Source organism: Euprymna scolopes, chromosome 15 (genome assembly GCF_053919585.1).
Source record: "Euprymna scolopes isolate OS-2025 chromosome 15, ASM5391958v1, whole genome shotgun sequence".
Classification (NCBI taxonomy): Eukaryota; Metazoa; Mollusca; class Cephalopoda; order Sepiida; family Sepiolidae; genus Euprymna; species Euprymna scolopes.
This window is the reverse complement of record NC_136496.1, coordinates 41,462,752-41,479,736: the sequence shown is the minus strand read 5'-3', so window position 1 is coordinate 41,479,736 and position 16,985 is coordinate 41,462,752. Positions and strand designations below refer to the sequence as shown.

The 16,985-nt window shown below is 32.4% G+C and overlaps 1 protein-coding gene across 3 annotated transcripts in view; it reads left to right on the top strand.

Annotated features, from left to right (window-relative positions):
* The window catches only part of LOC145293789 (cyclic nucleotide-gated channel cone photoreceptor subunit alpha-like), a 476,191-nt gene that overhangs the window by 185,583 nt on the left and 273,623 nt on the right, over window positions 1-16,985 (top strand). The gene's annotated exons all lie outside the window — the stretch shown is intronic.

The following is a 16,985-nucleotide window of genomic DNA, read 5'->3' as shown; positions in this document are numbered from 1 at the left end:
ATTCTAATAATTTCTTTCCAATAAGCAGCAAGTTTGTGGAACGCTCTTCCTAAACGTTTAACTTACGATTTACTTTTTTCTTTGACGTTAATGCCTAAGCTATGAAGAGATGTTTGCTTAAAGGCTAAAAATTAAAAACATACACCAATGGTTACTACGTTATGCATGCATATTCGCAATGCTGTCGTTGGACCTTAACCTGGCAAATTCTATTTTTTCATTTTCACAGGTTTGCACGATTTTTCCCAGGCTAAAACCTAAATATAAAGTTTTGCATGACTTTCGGCTAAAGACTAACAGTGGAGTTTGGTAGGCAAACTTTTTAAACAAATATATACGCTAATTTATTTATTGCGGACTATTATCCTAATCTTTCTTAGTTGTTGTTTCACGGCGTTTCGGCACACTATTCCTCTGGCCTTTATCAGTTGGTAACCGGACCGGGATAGAAACTCCGAATCTCCTAACTGCATTCTCAACAATTACTGCCTTCCATAGTTGTTGTCGTCTCACCACGTTTTTGGTAAAGTAAGCCTCTGGCCGGCTTTTGGTAGGATTGAAACCAGACAATTCTCACCTGGAACGGTAGAGATTCAACGTCTTTATCTACTGCACCACGGGCCCCGAAGGGCGATCAAGGTTGAATTTTTTGGTCTTATAAATCCATGTTTGTTTATTATCTGATATTCCATACCGAATATTATATATATATTATTGAATTGGAATTCATTATTGACGTGAGTATTATTTATTTATTTATTTATTTCGGACTATTATCCTCATATTTTCTAAGTGAGAATTATATATATATATATATATATACATACATATATATAGAAAGAGAGAGAGAGCGATATATATATATATATATATATGTATATATATATATATATATATATATATATATATATATATATATATATATATAGATTGATAGATAGATAAGGCAAACAAATGAAAATATACCAGCATAGAAAATTGAGGACCTAATAATTCTTTTATTTTTATAAATATGAATCGAGTTAGTCTCAACTTATCCACAATGATTTAATATGGTTTCCTGTGCTTTATAATTTATTTCCAGGAAATAATATTTTATCAAATTCGGTGTGTTTCAAATTCCACAAAACAAGGTTTCTATATGCGATGCATAGATATTTGAGTGTAAAGTACATAACCTTTTTTATTACTTAAACGGTGAATAAAAATGTACAGAACATCAATTTTTTTCTTCACCATTCAACACTTTTCTATATTACAATATATGTTTTGTTCTTGTTGGGTCCAGATCAAGGATTAATCTGATCTGTGAAAGTATTCAGAGACGGCGCACAATTGTCCGTGCTTGTCAGTGTATGAAGGTGATATCAATTGTGATTCAACCCCTATAATTAGAATATTTTGTTAGAGTTTACCTCCAACGTAAATTATCTTCATGACAGATTGTCCTGAAAAACGTTCACACACACACACACACACAACACACACACACATGTATGTATAGTTGTGTTATCAATGAATATATATTTAACCAAGCAACACTATTAAAAATAAGAAAAGTTCTACACTATTAGAGGATCAAAGATATAAATATAATGAAAGATGAGAACTAAAGTTATAAATATATTTCTTAAAATCAATTTTTACCCTAAACAAGGCACAGTGCTACTTTGAAGTAGGAGGCTACTATCGGGGACATAAGTTGCAGGGGTATTATGAAGGGAGATAAGTAAGCAAGATGTTTGTTCACATTACACTTGAACTTCTGCATATCAGTAAAGTTGGGAAAGCAGACTCCCGGAAGGCAGTTCCAATGTCTTGCATTGTAAAAGGCTTTCTTACACCCAGGGATCTCTAATGTAAAGGGTTGTGACTTAGTTGCTTGCTGGTTTTTCGGGGGTACTCAGGTCGAGGAGCTACAAGTGCTTGTAGTTCGTCAGAGAATTCACCATTTTAGTACTTGTAGAGCATGCAGAGCAATGCAACATTTCATTGATGGGATAGAGGCTGAAGCTTAGATGACAGTTCAGAACCTATTAGGTTTGCGGCTCTTTTTTTGTAACCCTGTCCAGGAGTGAGAGATAAGCAGCAGATGCGCCAGCCCAAATGTGATAACAGTACTTCATAGATGAGCGAATGGTGGCCTTATAGAGGCACAGGATACTTTCAGGCGTAGTAGTTTTCTAGCACGGTAGAGAGAGCCCACCTTCTTTGCGGCAGCCTTGTGAATGCTCTCAATGTATCTATTCCGTTTCATGTCTCCTGTGAACTTAAGGCCGAGGAGTTTAAAAGAAGTACTTTCAGGTAATGTGTTTTTGGCCATTGCTATTGTTGGTAGACAAGGTTTCTTGTAATTATTGCGGGAAACATGCTTAGACTTCCCTGCATTGAATATGACCATCCATTTTTGCCCCTATTCCATTACAGATTGGAGGTCATCCTCTAGTGTTTCTGCCATTTCCTTATATATGTGTTCATTTGTTTTCACCTCGTGCCTGTTATAGAGAGTGCTTTCATCAGCAAATATACTCATCTCTGAAACAATAATATCAGAGAGGTCATTCTTGAATATCAGGAATAATAAAGGTCCACGAGTCGACCCCTGACGTGTTCCCGTATTTATCTTATAGTTTAGATGTACGACCGTCCAGGGCACCTTGGATTTGTCTCTTACTTAAGGAGTTAATTATATTGTGTATTTTTCCAGTGATACCATATAATCTAATTTTCCTTAGAAGACCATTGTGCCATACCCTGTAAAAAACCTTAGATATATCGAGGGCTACCGATGTACCGTTCCCTGTTTTGTCCAGTGAACGGTATATACGTTCAGAGTTTACAGTTTAGATATCTGCTGTGGAACGGGCTTGCCTAAATCTATATTGATTGTCGATCAGAAGTTTAGCAGCTGTAAGGTGATGGACTAGAGCTAGATTAATTAAGGACTCAAATATTTTAGCGAAAAGCGGGAGAAGGCTAACGCGGCGATAATTAAATGGGTCAGTTCTTTCACCAGAATTCTTGAAAACTGGTACCACAGAAGCGGTTTTCCAGCATTCAGGAAAGCAAGAATCGTTAAGGCATTTGTTGTAAAGTTTAGGGAGAACTGGAGCAACCTCACTGGAGCATTTATTAATAGCACAGCCAGGATGAGATCAGGTCCACATGCTTTTGAGGTGTCTAGGTTGTTTTATGACACAAGAACCTGGAAAGGGGTGATTTTCTAGTCAACTAGTGTGGAATCTGTCCGCAAAGGAAAGTCTAAGAGGGAGTGGTGTGCCGGGCCCAATGTGGAGTTTGAGGCAAACCGACTGACGAGCAGGTTAGCCTTCTTGGTTACCATGCAAAAAAACCTCGTGATCGTTTGATAGTGGAGGAATCGTTGACAGCCTATTATTTAATACATTGTTGTAGACTTTCACAAAATCACCAGTTCCTAATTTCTGTGCTTCAATGCGTTTTCTGGTGTCAGTGTATTCTGTCTTATTTTTCGCTATTTCTCTCTTACAATTACTAGTTTTTAAATATTTCTGTCTGTTTGAACTGGACTTATGTCGGTTGAATCTGCGGAACGCATGCTGTCTTTGAGCAATGGCAGCTGCAAAGTATAGGTAAACGATTGGGGAGTGTGCGGCTTGCTATAGAATTTCCATGTGGGAACATGTGCTTAATTGCAGTTTTGAACCATTCAGTGGTCTCATTTGCGCACTGTTCAGCTCGAAGAGAAAAGATATTTCACAATAGGGCATCTTGGATTAGATCCCCGATGGTTTCCCAATCAGCCTTTTTGTAATACCTGGTTGTTTTTGAGCAGTGGGTCTTCAGTTTTAGGGCGAGAATTTAGAGTGATTTCTACCATTATCACAGCGTGATCAGCATTCCCGTTGGCTGTAGGCATTTGTTGTACAATCATCGGGAACTGTTGTCAGAAATAGATCTAAAAGTGAGGAATGTTGATCTTGCTGGTCTGGGAAACGTCGAAAATGTAACCGTCTGAGTTAGGAATGAGATGAAGAGAAGCCATGTGTTGTGCTATCAGCTACGTCTGTGTCAGTAGAAAATCCAAGCCAGTTACTGTGGTGGACATTGAAGTCACTGAATACATGCGTTCGTATCGAGGGAAAGTGCTATATCTATGCTGTCAGAGACTTTGTTTATTAGGGTACAGTCCTGGGTTGAGAGAGAACGTTAGAGAAAATACAAGTAATTTATATTACGTTGCATGTTTAGCCCGTAGTACATAAAGGCCTGGTCGTATGATTCTAGTTGTGTTTCTCTAGCCAGGGGGGTGTTACGTATATAGACACCAATCCCATGCATACCAAAGAGCTAGGACACTTGTACTATCAGTCGGACACAGCAGCCAGGAACTGTTAATCCGTTACGCTCAACCAATCAGACAAAGTCAGCCAAGTTCAACTGTACCGGCATATATGGTACTGAAGTACCCCAACAGGGTCCAGTTTAGGGGGCTTGGATGTAGCGGAGCGGGGAGAAAACGGAGTTTCTTTGTCCTAGTTAGAAAACAAGGTTAACCACTGGGTGATTTTGTCGAGTCCCTGTGATAGCTCCTCTACACCTGACTAATAGGAAAGCAGTATGAAATCCGGGCGATAGACAGAACCTATCACCTCCTTAAGCAGTTTATGTTTGCCAATTGGTAATTTGTTTGAGTCACCAGCTCTAGGAAGGTTGTCGTCCGGGACTGAAGAGGCCTCCCTCTCCTAGGGTTAGTTTCCAAGTTTTCCTTCTCCTAGACGGAGGACCTGGGAAGGTTTACGGGTCCGTCAGCACCGAGAGGGTTCGCCCCGTGTCTGGGTTCTAATCCAGGTATTTCTGCGACCCCGCATGGGTAGTTAATATTAATCAGTTATGTAGGTTAATATCTACTGAAAAGTTACACTCCTCGAAGTGATTAAAAAGACATTACTATGCTTTCCATTTTCATCGTTGATAGGAGAGGGGGATACGTAAAAATGTATGCAGTGGAAGCAACTAAATTTGCAACAACATTCGTTTGAGATAGACGAGTTAGTGTATGGTTAGATATAGTTTTGTTAGTTTAGGAATAGGATAAGATGTTTAAGTATGATTTACTTAATATTTGGTTGCCAAACTGAGTATTTAATACGACTGAAAGATAAGATATATGCTCAATATAGATACAAGAAACATTTGATTTGGCGTACAGTTCAGTACAGGTATACCTGAAAGATATAAATTATGGCGTATTCTGTAAATATAATTAAATATAGATGGATGGTTAAGGGGAATGTTTTCAGTATATGGAATTGTAGGCATTGAGTTTGTTGTCTTCAGACTTATAACCCAGGCAGATGGCTTCGCCATTTTTTTTAAATCCATAAGTTTGTATTACAACGAGTATCGGTTCCGTGTAATGCATTAATTATTGCAATACTATCACCTATCAAACGGAAAGTTCATTATAGATCACTTTAAATCTATGTATAGGACTATGGCTAGTAAGTATTTACTTTAAAGCTTGGTCATGGGATAAGAGTATAATCTAAAGCATGCCTTAGAAATCTTTACGTGTTGATGTGTATCGATTACGAAAAGTCAATCTACAAAGGTTAAGGGTTGAAAGTTAGGATTCCTCTAAGTTACGTGTAATGTATTAGATATAATGGCAACTTGGGAAATAGAGCAGTTGGGTAGCTAGTGATCAGGAGAGAGGATTTAAATAACAGTACAGTATAATTACATGTTAGAGTATAAAGTTTAGGGTAGAGTTAAAAAATGTTTGTCATGCAAAACAAACAAAGACAGTCATCTTGGAGGTAAAGTATCTATGGTATATACGTAGCATACTATCAGCGGTATTTTAGAGAGAAATTATAGATGCATAGTGTCATGGCATAACTTTATTATATAATCATAACAATAAGGAATAGCAAACGAGAAAATAAAAACGAAACCTCTTTAGACATTGGCATTAATCATATTATTATATTCTCTTTATTTTTATTTTATATCTAAATATTAGTAAGCTCATTTGAGTTTAATCTAATCACGTAAAACCTTCACAGTAATAACTTGCCTTTTTACAAAAATTGCAAAGGACTCTCTTTTTCCTTCTGTGCGTATTTAAAATCACGCGAGACTTATATGAACAGAGTTATTTGCCATTTCATTTCATATGTGAAACACGTTATTGCAGGGTTGCCTTCCTGCAGACTACAACATGATCATTTTAACATCCAATGCCAACAAATATTATTGAGTTATTCTATTGAATTATAAACATTGGATATCATGTCCATCGTTTTCCATCTTTTAATAGTACTATTGGATCGTGCAACTGCCAATCTTATAAAAGTTTATCCTCGAAGAGTGAATCATACCTATAAAAATATTTACGAGTTATGATTTCATTTTTCGATTTCAAATTCTTCAGTAAATAGAACGAAACGTTTGTGTTTTTTCTAGAAGCAACTGGCAAGTGATAACCCTATTAAAATCGTCTAACATTGTAAAGCTGGTACGAAAAGAGCAGATAAAAATGCGCATCGAACTGATATTTTTGTTGTTTTCATTTTGATAGATTAATTGATTAGTCTGGGAAGATTTATCACACCTTTTTTGCAGTGATGCAATGTTTAGTGCGATAACGAAATGAAAAGAGATCGATTCTGCTGATGCGTTCATTTTATACAATTTGGTAAAACGCAATCGACACGAATCAGCAAGTCTTACATTTCTTACTTGTTTCTATCTGTTTTGAAGACATTTGTTTTCTCTTTAGAAACAGTTGATAAGAGAAAGGGACCAATCAAACGTTGCAACATATATAATTGAATTGATGCAATTCATCAAACCTATAATCGAGCATGGGAATTGAAAGTAATATCCTTTTTACCAAAAAATACATATATTTATCACAGAGTATTATCCGCTTAAAACAAAGTGAAGTATTTATTATTCAAGAAATGAAGTTAATAATCTTTTCCTTATTAATTAAAATATCGATGTTCAGTTAATTTAAATAGCCTACGTGTTTTGGACAAATGTGTATTATTAGGATGGTGTAAAAATAATGTCGTTTTTTGACATGAAGTTGAAGGTCAAAAAAAATTGACCAACCTAATATTATGCACAGAATTGAAACTCAGCGATAACCTTTATGTACATAGGCGAAAAAGATAAAAAAAAGAATATTTAAAAGTATCTTCCATGGAAAATAGTACTAAAAGTTAAAAATTGACATAAAACACTCTAACAAACGAATTAAATATTTTAAATTCTAAGAAAATAGCTAGAAACTATTTTTTTTCTCATTCGCACGTGCGGCTTTTTATCCTTTTGTCTGTTTTTCATCAAAAATATAATGCCACGTATTTCGTCCTTGAAATAAGGAGGAAGTACAGTAAGCTTTGGCCTAAAAATCTATGAACAATGTTCCATAAGTAAAAAAAAAATATATTAAAAATACGTTGTTATTATTATAAACGTTAAACGTAAATGTCGGTTGATATTTAGGCAATTGTTTTCCGAGAGGCGTATTAAATCTAGGCTATGAAAACGTGTTTACTGCAAACATAAACCAATTGCTACTACGTTATGCATTCGTAATGCCGGCGTTCGAACTTCACTGGCCAAATTTCATTTTTTTGCAATTTTCACACTTTTGCACCGGTTTTTCCTGGCTAAAACCCAAATATACACTTTTGCATGGATTGAAATACCTTATATATGAAGTTTCATGTCTGTAGACCAAAAACTCTAGGAGAAGGTTGGTAGGTAAAATTAAGAAAAAAATAAGATTTAAAATTAAAAAACATAGGATTTAAAATTAAAAAAAAAGATTTAAAATTAAAAAAAAAATCAATCTTATTTTTCCACCACCACCTGTTTACTCTTCACAACGGATTTTTACTCTTAACAACGGATTTTAGATGAGAGATTTCAGTTTTTAGACCTCTTTAGCTTAGCAAGTTAAAAAACATTTCACTTGAGCTGACTTATAAATATAATTTAATCACCAAAGTTGCATCTTTTTTTCATGACTATTTTGCTTGGCTTTTATTTTTATTTATGTCTCCGGATATCTTTTGTTTATCATTAACAAATTGGATTTAAAAAAATCTTTACCGGATTTTTATAATCAAATATTTGCCAGACATATTACGCAACCAATAGAGAAACAAAATAAATATGTTTACATGGGAATTTTACCTTGTGCATCGAATATACTACAATACGCGTTGAACCTGTTTACCTCCCTATTGCCAAGAGCTTCCATCTCATGATTTAGCATGCATTTTCTATTTGAAGTTAAATGTCCTTTTTTCTGCCTCGTTATCAAAATTCCTTTATTCTATGTAGTTAAAATAATTAAAAAAAATTTTTTCTATGATTATTACGGACCCTTTATGATATTAACTAATGTTTTTCTCCCGAGGAGATGAATAAACATCGAAAATCATGGGTTAAGGGAATATATTTTAAAACTGTATTCTTAGTTTGCAAACAATAAAAAGTCTATATTTGAAAATTAACTTTTCCAAATAAAAAAAAATATTTAAATTACTAATATATATATATATTGTTTGCTCTATCTTGTATATTAAGCAATTTTATAAAACTGGGATTGTTTATATAACTTACTAGCTTATATAACTACCTATGTGAGTATTTTTCTAGACAACGTTCTTATTTTTAGCTTTGCTGGTCGAAATGACATACGAGTATATAATATATTCTCATGACTCTAATTCTGTTTACAAATAAATGCCTGTTTGGAGTAAAAATTATTGACTTTGTAATCAGCTTAAAAGTAGGCCTCTTTCATTGTATTTTACGGGCCGAAAGAAATTGTTCTGTTTTTTTTTTAAATTTTCAAATACAAAGACCGTGAAAGATTGCACACATTTTATAAGGGTTTTTACAAACATAAATTATGAAAATCAGGTGCGGGAAAAGAGGAAACCTATCATTTATTGAAGTCGATTTTGTGTTTTTACTAAACAAAATGTGTGCTTTTAGGCACATTTCACTAATATGGTAATCATATTTCATTTTAAGACATATCTAGTCACAAGCCCTAACTTCGACTGACGCACAATAACACCATGAGTCGATGACAGCGTCAAGAGTAAAGAATAAACTCTTGAATAGCAAAATGATTCAATCATTTTGCTAGCAAACATAACAACTAAGATAAAATACCAACTAAGATTAAATGGATTATTTGGGGAATAAAAACACAAGTAAAATCTAAGTGTGATCATTTTCGCATAATATTTTTTTGGAAAATTATTTATCCGTCATTTATGTCTCCATGTTATGATGGACTATAAAAATAATGTGTTCAATTACTTATAAAAATATTTTATGTGGCTATTTCGTTGCAACATTCAATAGCACGAAAACTATTCCATTGCCATAAAACAATCAAACAGGAAACCATTTACTTGCTTTCCTCTGTAGTAAATTAAGATTGTAAATCAGTTCAACATGAAACGGAAAATCCAGCTTCATCTGATAAGGTAAAATAGTAATAGAGAACAAACTTATTAAAATATGCAAGGAGACGCAGATAAAAATACATTCTGTGATAAATAAAGTAACTTAATTTTCTAATAAGGAAGAAATGCCTAAAAGTGTGTAATTCCTAAGACGGAGACAGATCATACATCATTCCAACAAGAAAAGCCAGTGGTTACAAGACAGATCATACGTCATTCCAACGAAAATAGTGCAGTAGTTCAAGACAGATAATACGTCATTTCAACAAGAATAGTGCAGTAGTTCCAGAAAGATCATACGCCATTCAATCAAGAATAGTGCAGTAGTTTGATACAAATCATACGTCATTCCAACAAGAAAAGCCAGTGGTTCATGACAGACCATACGTCATTCCAGCAAAAATAGTGAGTGGGTCAAAACAGATAATACGTAATTTCAACAAGAATAGGGCAGTTCGAGAAAGATCATACGTCATTCCAACAAGCATAGTGCAATAATTCGATACAGATCATACATCATTCCAACAAGCATAGAGCAATAATTCAAGACAGATCATACGTCATTTCAACAATAATAGTGCAGTGGTTCAAGACAGATAATACGTCATTCCAAGAAGAATTATACAGTGGTTCAAGACAAATAATACGTCATTCCAACAAGAATAGTTCAGTAGTTCAAGACAGATCATACGTCATTCCAACAAGAATAGTGCAGTAGTTCGAGACAGATCATACGTCATTCCAACAAGCATAGTGCAATGGTTAGAGAGAGATCATACGTCATTTCAACAAATATAGTGCAGTGGTTTAAGACAGATCATGCGTCATTCCAATAAGAATAGTGCAGTAGTTCGAGACAGATCATACGTCATTCCAACAAAAATAGTGCAGTGGTTCAAAACAGATCATACTTCATTCCAACAAGAATAGTTTAGTAGTTCGAGACAGATCATACGTCATTCCAACAAGAAAGCGCAGAGGTTCGAGACAGATCATACTTCATTTCAACAAGAATAGTACAGTATTCGAGACAGATCATGCGTCATTCCAACAAGAAAGCGAAGTGGTTCGAGACAGTTTCTAATATATTCATACTAAGATATACATCGTTAAGTATGACAACAGGCAAGTAGAAAACCATTTTTTTTACGAGATTACCGTTTCAAACAATCGATTACATCGAACGTGCGTAATTAATGACATGGAAATAATAAATACTAATATTGTTTTACACTGACTCTGTTTCTAATGCCAAGCATATTAATAAACTCATCTAAAAATAATCTAATAAAATCATATTAAAATGTTCGAATGGGTTGTAATAAAATATTTGCATTTTTATCTTATTTCTGTTTATAAAAACATGTACATTTACTTAAATATGTTTCTAACAGATGTATTTTCCAATTCTGATGAAAGAATAGATTTTTAACAAAATATAATCACACGGCGATTAACTGAAAAAAGAACAATTTGAATTTGAAAGTAAATATGCAATGTAATATTTTGATGTCTTTTATAAAGTAGCCGCGCTATTAATATGACAATAAGGTAAAACAAATTGCATATTTTCTGTTTTTTGGCGATATATTTTTCTTTGACTCTTCCGCAAAAATACTATTTGATTTAAATATTAGTGTTTAGTAAAATTTAGAATAAAAACTTTCTTATATTTTGGGAATAGTTTTAGACAAGACATAAAACCACTTAGTATTAAGTATTATATAAATATATTCCGACCCATAAATTATGAATTCCTTCTTATTTGTCACTAACATCGCACATGCAATCCGAGGACTAAAGTTAAAATAACTGAAGGAGTCATGGTCAATAACGCATTAATATATATGAGGTTTTTATGAAACTACAGTTCCATCGAGATATTGTTTAAATAGTAATGTCTATTGAATAAATCGATTCTCATAAATAGTGCATGTGCTGTAAAAAAAGAAATCCGAAGAATTTATTAATAGAAATCTGACTGTTCGGTTCTGTGGTAAATATTCAAATAAAGTCTGTTATTCCGCCATCGTATTACTTTCAAATAAATCCGACATGATAATATTTACATTGAAATAAAAGCAAGTAAAACCTTTTGTATGAATAAATCACAAAGATCATCTATGATGATCGAGTTCGCATGAGGAAATAACAAACAGATTCAGCACACATGTGGGTTATACCCTTTAAAATTATATGCAACATACAAATCCACTATTTTATCATCTTCTGATATCTACTGTTTTGCATGTCTGACATAGGCACGTTCTCTTCCTGCCATCTATGTCACTTAGACGTTGCCCCATAAACTAAATATTTTAACTATATTCATTTATGTTACATTTTCTATAACATGTTCCTTAAACGTATTTGACTTAGATTCTGTGGTATTAAACTGATAAATCATTCTAATGGCGCATTACAATATACAGTTTTACACACTTTAACAAACCTGCATCTTTTTAATGGACACCTTAAGAATTTATATTAAAAAAAATATTTAATGCAATGATATATGTCTTACTTCAATCTTTGTAATTTGGGGTGGGGGGAATTTATTTACGGTCTAGCAAGCTTTTTTTAGAAAATGTTTCCTTTCTGTAGAAAAAAACTTAAAAGTAAAAAAAATTAAAAAGAACAAAACTTGATGTTCATATAATATATGTTAAACGAATTAAATATTAAATATTAAAAAAAAATATTTAATTCCCTTAGATTTAAAAGATAGCCTTCTTTGTGAATTTATCCTTACGACTGACGAATCTATGTGCATATGTTTTAATCGATGGAATGAGTTGGAATTCCTTTTATCAATATGTGAATAACACAGATGAAAAATTCTTAATTTATACGCCAGACAGAATAGATATGCCGCGCACTATTCCATTAAAGTGACATCAAGAAATTGACAGTTGAAAACAATTAATTATTCGAATGCCTAAGTAATCAGTAAGAGAGGTTACTAGTAGATATTTTTAACAACCAGCTTTTGTTTATTACTTCCTTATTGTTTACCTGAGAAACGTGCCACTTGCTTAACTTGGTTTGAATTCAGGGAAAAACACTAACTGTGGTATTCATTACAGGCGTTATTTGTCTTAGAACAGACTGATACTGATGGTAGTAAGCAGATGAGGTCACGGTACTTTTGAAGGGATACTTTCTCCTAGTAATAGTAGAAGAGACTTCCTTTACTAATAATCACGACAAATTTCCCTCTTGTAATTTTTTAAAACCTAAAACAGGCATGACTTAGTGACTATTTGACCTCCCCCTACGGTATTTGAAGAAAAATGTAAAATTGCCCCGGGAAACGTTTTAAGACTATACAAAAAAAATCATATAAAAAAAAATAAATAAATATGCTGTTGTTTTTAATTGCGAATAAGTAATATTATTACACCGACTATATGAATAAAAATAGAGGGGCACATGTAGACTCTGTTGATGTAACAATTATTAGCTTTATATTTCTGAAGTTTTTGGATGAAAATTAATTATTCGAAGAATCTGCATTGCTCTGATTACAGTTCTCATCTTCGTGTTATTCTCACAACATTTTGATCGATGTAACCCTCGACCTTTATCAGGTGTATGTTGTCGAACTAAGAAACTTTCAGGGGTGTTTTGAACGGAACCTTTTATTTAAAACATGTTAGCCTTGTGGTTAAATAAAGGGTCCCGTTCCAAATTTCGTGAAGATTCCAGAGTTCGACAAAATACACGCGAAGAAGATCCTAGACTTCATCGAGAGAAACCTTGTGAAAATAACAATCAAGATCAGAACAGTAGTCCGAACTATCTAAATAATACGACCTGCTTAGGTCTCAATGAATTTTCTACTATTATATGCGTCGGACATTTGTTAGGATCAGACAAATTCCCAACAGTAGCTCTGTACCGAGGGTGTAAAAAGGGGCAAAGATCTAAGTGCGAAAATGATTTTATAATTCTAAGAGTGTAAATAACAAGATTTCCCTATTCAAACATATATTAATTAATTCCGCTCATCTTGCTAAATTGTGTTGCTATATTAAAGATTTTGGGCAGCTAATGTATTTAAATGCAAGTATCCCTATTCACCGATGTATTAGATAACGGCATTAATATAGTTTATATCATTTTATTGCAGTATGATGAAAGGGGTTACGAAGGCTATTGATGATAATGGAGACAAACATCTTGCCTTGGATTCAATATTTGACCAAACTTAAGTAGGTCAGAAATATCAATATCCGCTAGCATTACGAAGATACACAATGTGGGAAAGTTGTCTGTAGTTGAACGGACTGATACTGTATGTAAACGAAAGCATCTTCAACAAAAAGAGATTCAAGATGGAGTCAACTGGAAAAAGGTCATTAGGACGACCGAAACACAGTTTTTGAATACTCTGCTTTATGATCTAAATACAACTAGACCTAACAAAACAATACTGAGCGTGTATAGGGAATGAAGAAATCCAGTCGAACCCTGATGTGAACTCCGCTTCGCGTGATATAAAAATCATGATGATTGTCGTATGAGAAATAATTGACTACTATTTAGATTTTGTAAAAACAGGTATATTGGTCATTATCTGGAAAAAAAGTGTAATATCTGTATTAATGTTGCAATTAGTTTTCTTTCGGTCTTTATTATGCGATTTTTATTGTCTGTCGCGAGCTAGAGTGTATTTTTGAAGTATTCGGCTCATTAAATCCGAACTTGTCCTCGGATGAAGGCAATAAATATAACGAAGGCATATTATGTTCGATTATATCTCGTTAAGCATGTATTTAATTATATCTATTAGTGTTTTGGCATTTAGTAATTCTAAGAAACATCTTTTTTCCTCGAAAATAGAAAACACATATCAATTGCTTTGTATTCCACTAAGTCACACATAAATTTAATTTTAATTACCGTTTTAAAAACTCGAAATATATGATCAAATGTAATGCTAACAATTAAATTTATGTCAAAATTATTTTACTTTCAATATTAATAAAATCAACTACGCAATTTTTCTTTCTTGTTTCGACATTTCAAAACGTCACGTTTCATTTCCTTAAACAGAAGTGAATAAATGTATGCGATGTTGGTAAAAAAAATGTCGGTTTTAGATCAAAAATTGATTGTGACAATGAAAACCAAACATTATACAGAATATATATATATATATATATATATATATATATATATATATATATATATATATATATATATATATATATATATATATTAGTCCTCGCGCGAAAGAGCAGGACACAAAATGTTTAAAAAAAAAAAATAATAATAGAATAACAATAACAAGACTTTCGCTGGCGAGGACTACTATTGACCGTAACCAGTTATACAATCCTTTTGAAATTTCCATCTCTATTTTTTTCGTTATGTACTGGGTATTTGTTACTGAAACCTATATGAAATATGTTCCTTATTACATTTTAAAGATTTTCTATTCTGAAAGAAGTTTAAAAAATTAATCTAACAAGTTATTTTTAAGTTTTTGTTAAAAAAATCAGATTTTCTCATTATTCAGACGGGTATTACAAAGAGGGGGTTGCAAAAATGAGTTGTGGTGTGAGGAGGAATACAAACTGAACCAGAGAGAATATTCATAGCTGTAATAATACAAAGAGGGGGTTACAAAAATGAATTGTGGTGTGAGGAGAAATACATGCAAAACCACATTCATTTTTTAAAATCCAAATAAATAAATTTAAAAATATATAATCTTAAAAAGATAAGATACAAGTTAGAAAAGCATTTCATCCAAACAATGAAAATTGTTAAACAAAATGTTTTTTTACGATAGGCTTTAAAAATAAAGGTACAAGATTCAATTTGAAATTTATTTATCTTCAAAGTGCACTTTTATAAATTTTACAAAGTAAGGTACAAAAATTTAATTTAAATTGAATCAAAACATTACCTTGAATTTATTTTATGTAACGTACAATTTGTTGTACTTTAAAAACATTATTTTTCATCTAGCAATTAATGATACAGATATAAAAGTTACAATTATATTTTTAAAAAGTGTAACAGAATGTACATTACATAAAATAAATCCAAGGTAATTTTCTGATTCAATTCATAATAAATTTTTATACCTTACTTTGTAAATTTAATAAAATTGCAACCAATAGGGCTGGAAATATATATATATATATATATATATATATATATATATATATATATATATGTGTGTGTGTGTGTTTTCACATTAATAAAGCTGGAAGTAGTAACACCATACATTATATATATATATATATATATATATATATATATATATATAGTAATTTATAAAATATATATGGCGATTAAGCTACACTGAATATTCGGCATTTCATCCACTATAGGATTCGTCAGGCTTATGCGCATAAGCCTGACAAATCCTATAGTGGATGAAACGCCGAATATTCAGTGTAGCTTAATCGCCATATATATTTTATAAATTACTAACTAGCTCTACCTACGTATTGAGAACTTTTGAATAAATACTTAAAGTTTACGCATAAATCTATACTTTTATTAATTTTATGTGAGTAAATGAAGTAGGTATATATATATATATATATATATATATATATATATATATATATATATATATATATAAACATGCGTGACAGCACATTGGCTATATGTCAGACATCTGCGAGAAAGAGGGAAGTGTCTGGAGATCTCGTTCGGGACTTCTTTTTTTACGACTTCATATTGGGCTTGTCAGCATCTGCGTCAAGTCGCCGCATATGTCAAGCGTTTAGAGATAGTGTTGTGGATAAACGTCCCGCAAGACGTTTGATTCCAAAAGTTTAACTCAGAGGCATTTACCTCTCCGCAATTAACCTCATAGTGGGCGACCACAGATCTTGAATGACATGGTTTTGTAAGAACAGTTGTCTATCGTGAAGTTAACCTGCAAGGCTTTTCAACGTTTTCAATAAAACAATTAAACAGTTAAACTGTGCACCATAAAGTAAGACGTACAAACTTAGGAGTGGAAGATGTCTAAACTCAATTTAAATATTTTTGTAATATATAAAATGTTCTCCATTTTTATATTTTTTGTCCAGAATCACTTGAAGTTATTTATATTAAATTGATTTAATAGCTTGTAATATTTAGTTCGGAATATATCAGATCAAGATTGCCTTTCTAAAATGCGAAATCACTAGAACACGTTTTTAATAAAATGTTCATACAAATCGACTAAAATTAAATAAACATTTTTGTCTTTTCAACATAAAAGAATTACAAACGTTTCAAGCAACTCAAATAACAAACAAAGAAAGCGCGTTCAATTATCGCCAAAGTCTGTGAATTGCATAGAATAAAACAAATGAATAAAACAAATGAATAAAACAAATGAATAAAACAAATGAATACGTAGAAGAAAAACAAAACAGCTGCTGCATAATTATGAGTAATATTTTTTGCATTAAAATCTGTATTTCATAAACAAATTTAATTCATGAATTGTTTAAAGAGGAAATCATTTGTATTTGTAAG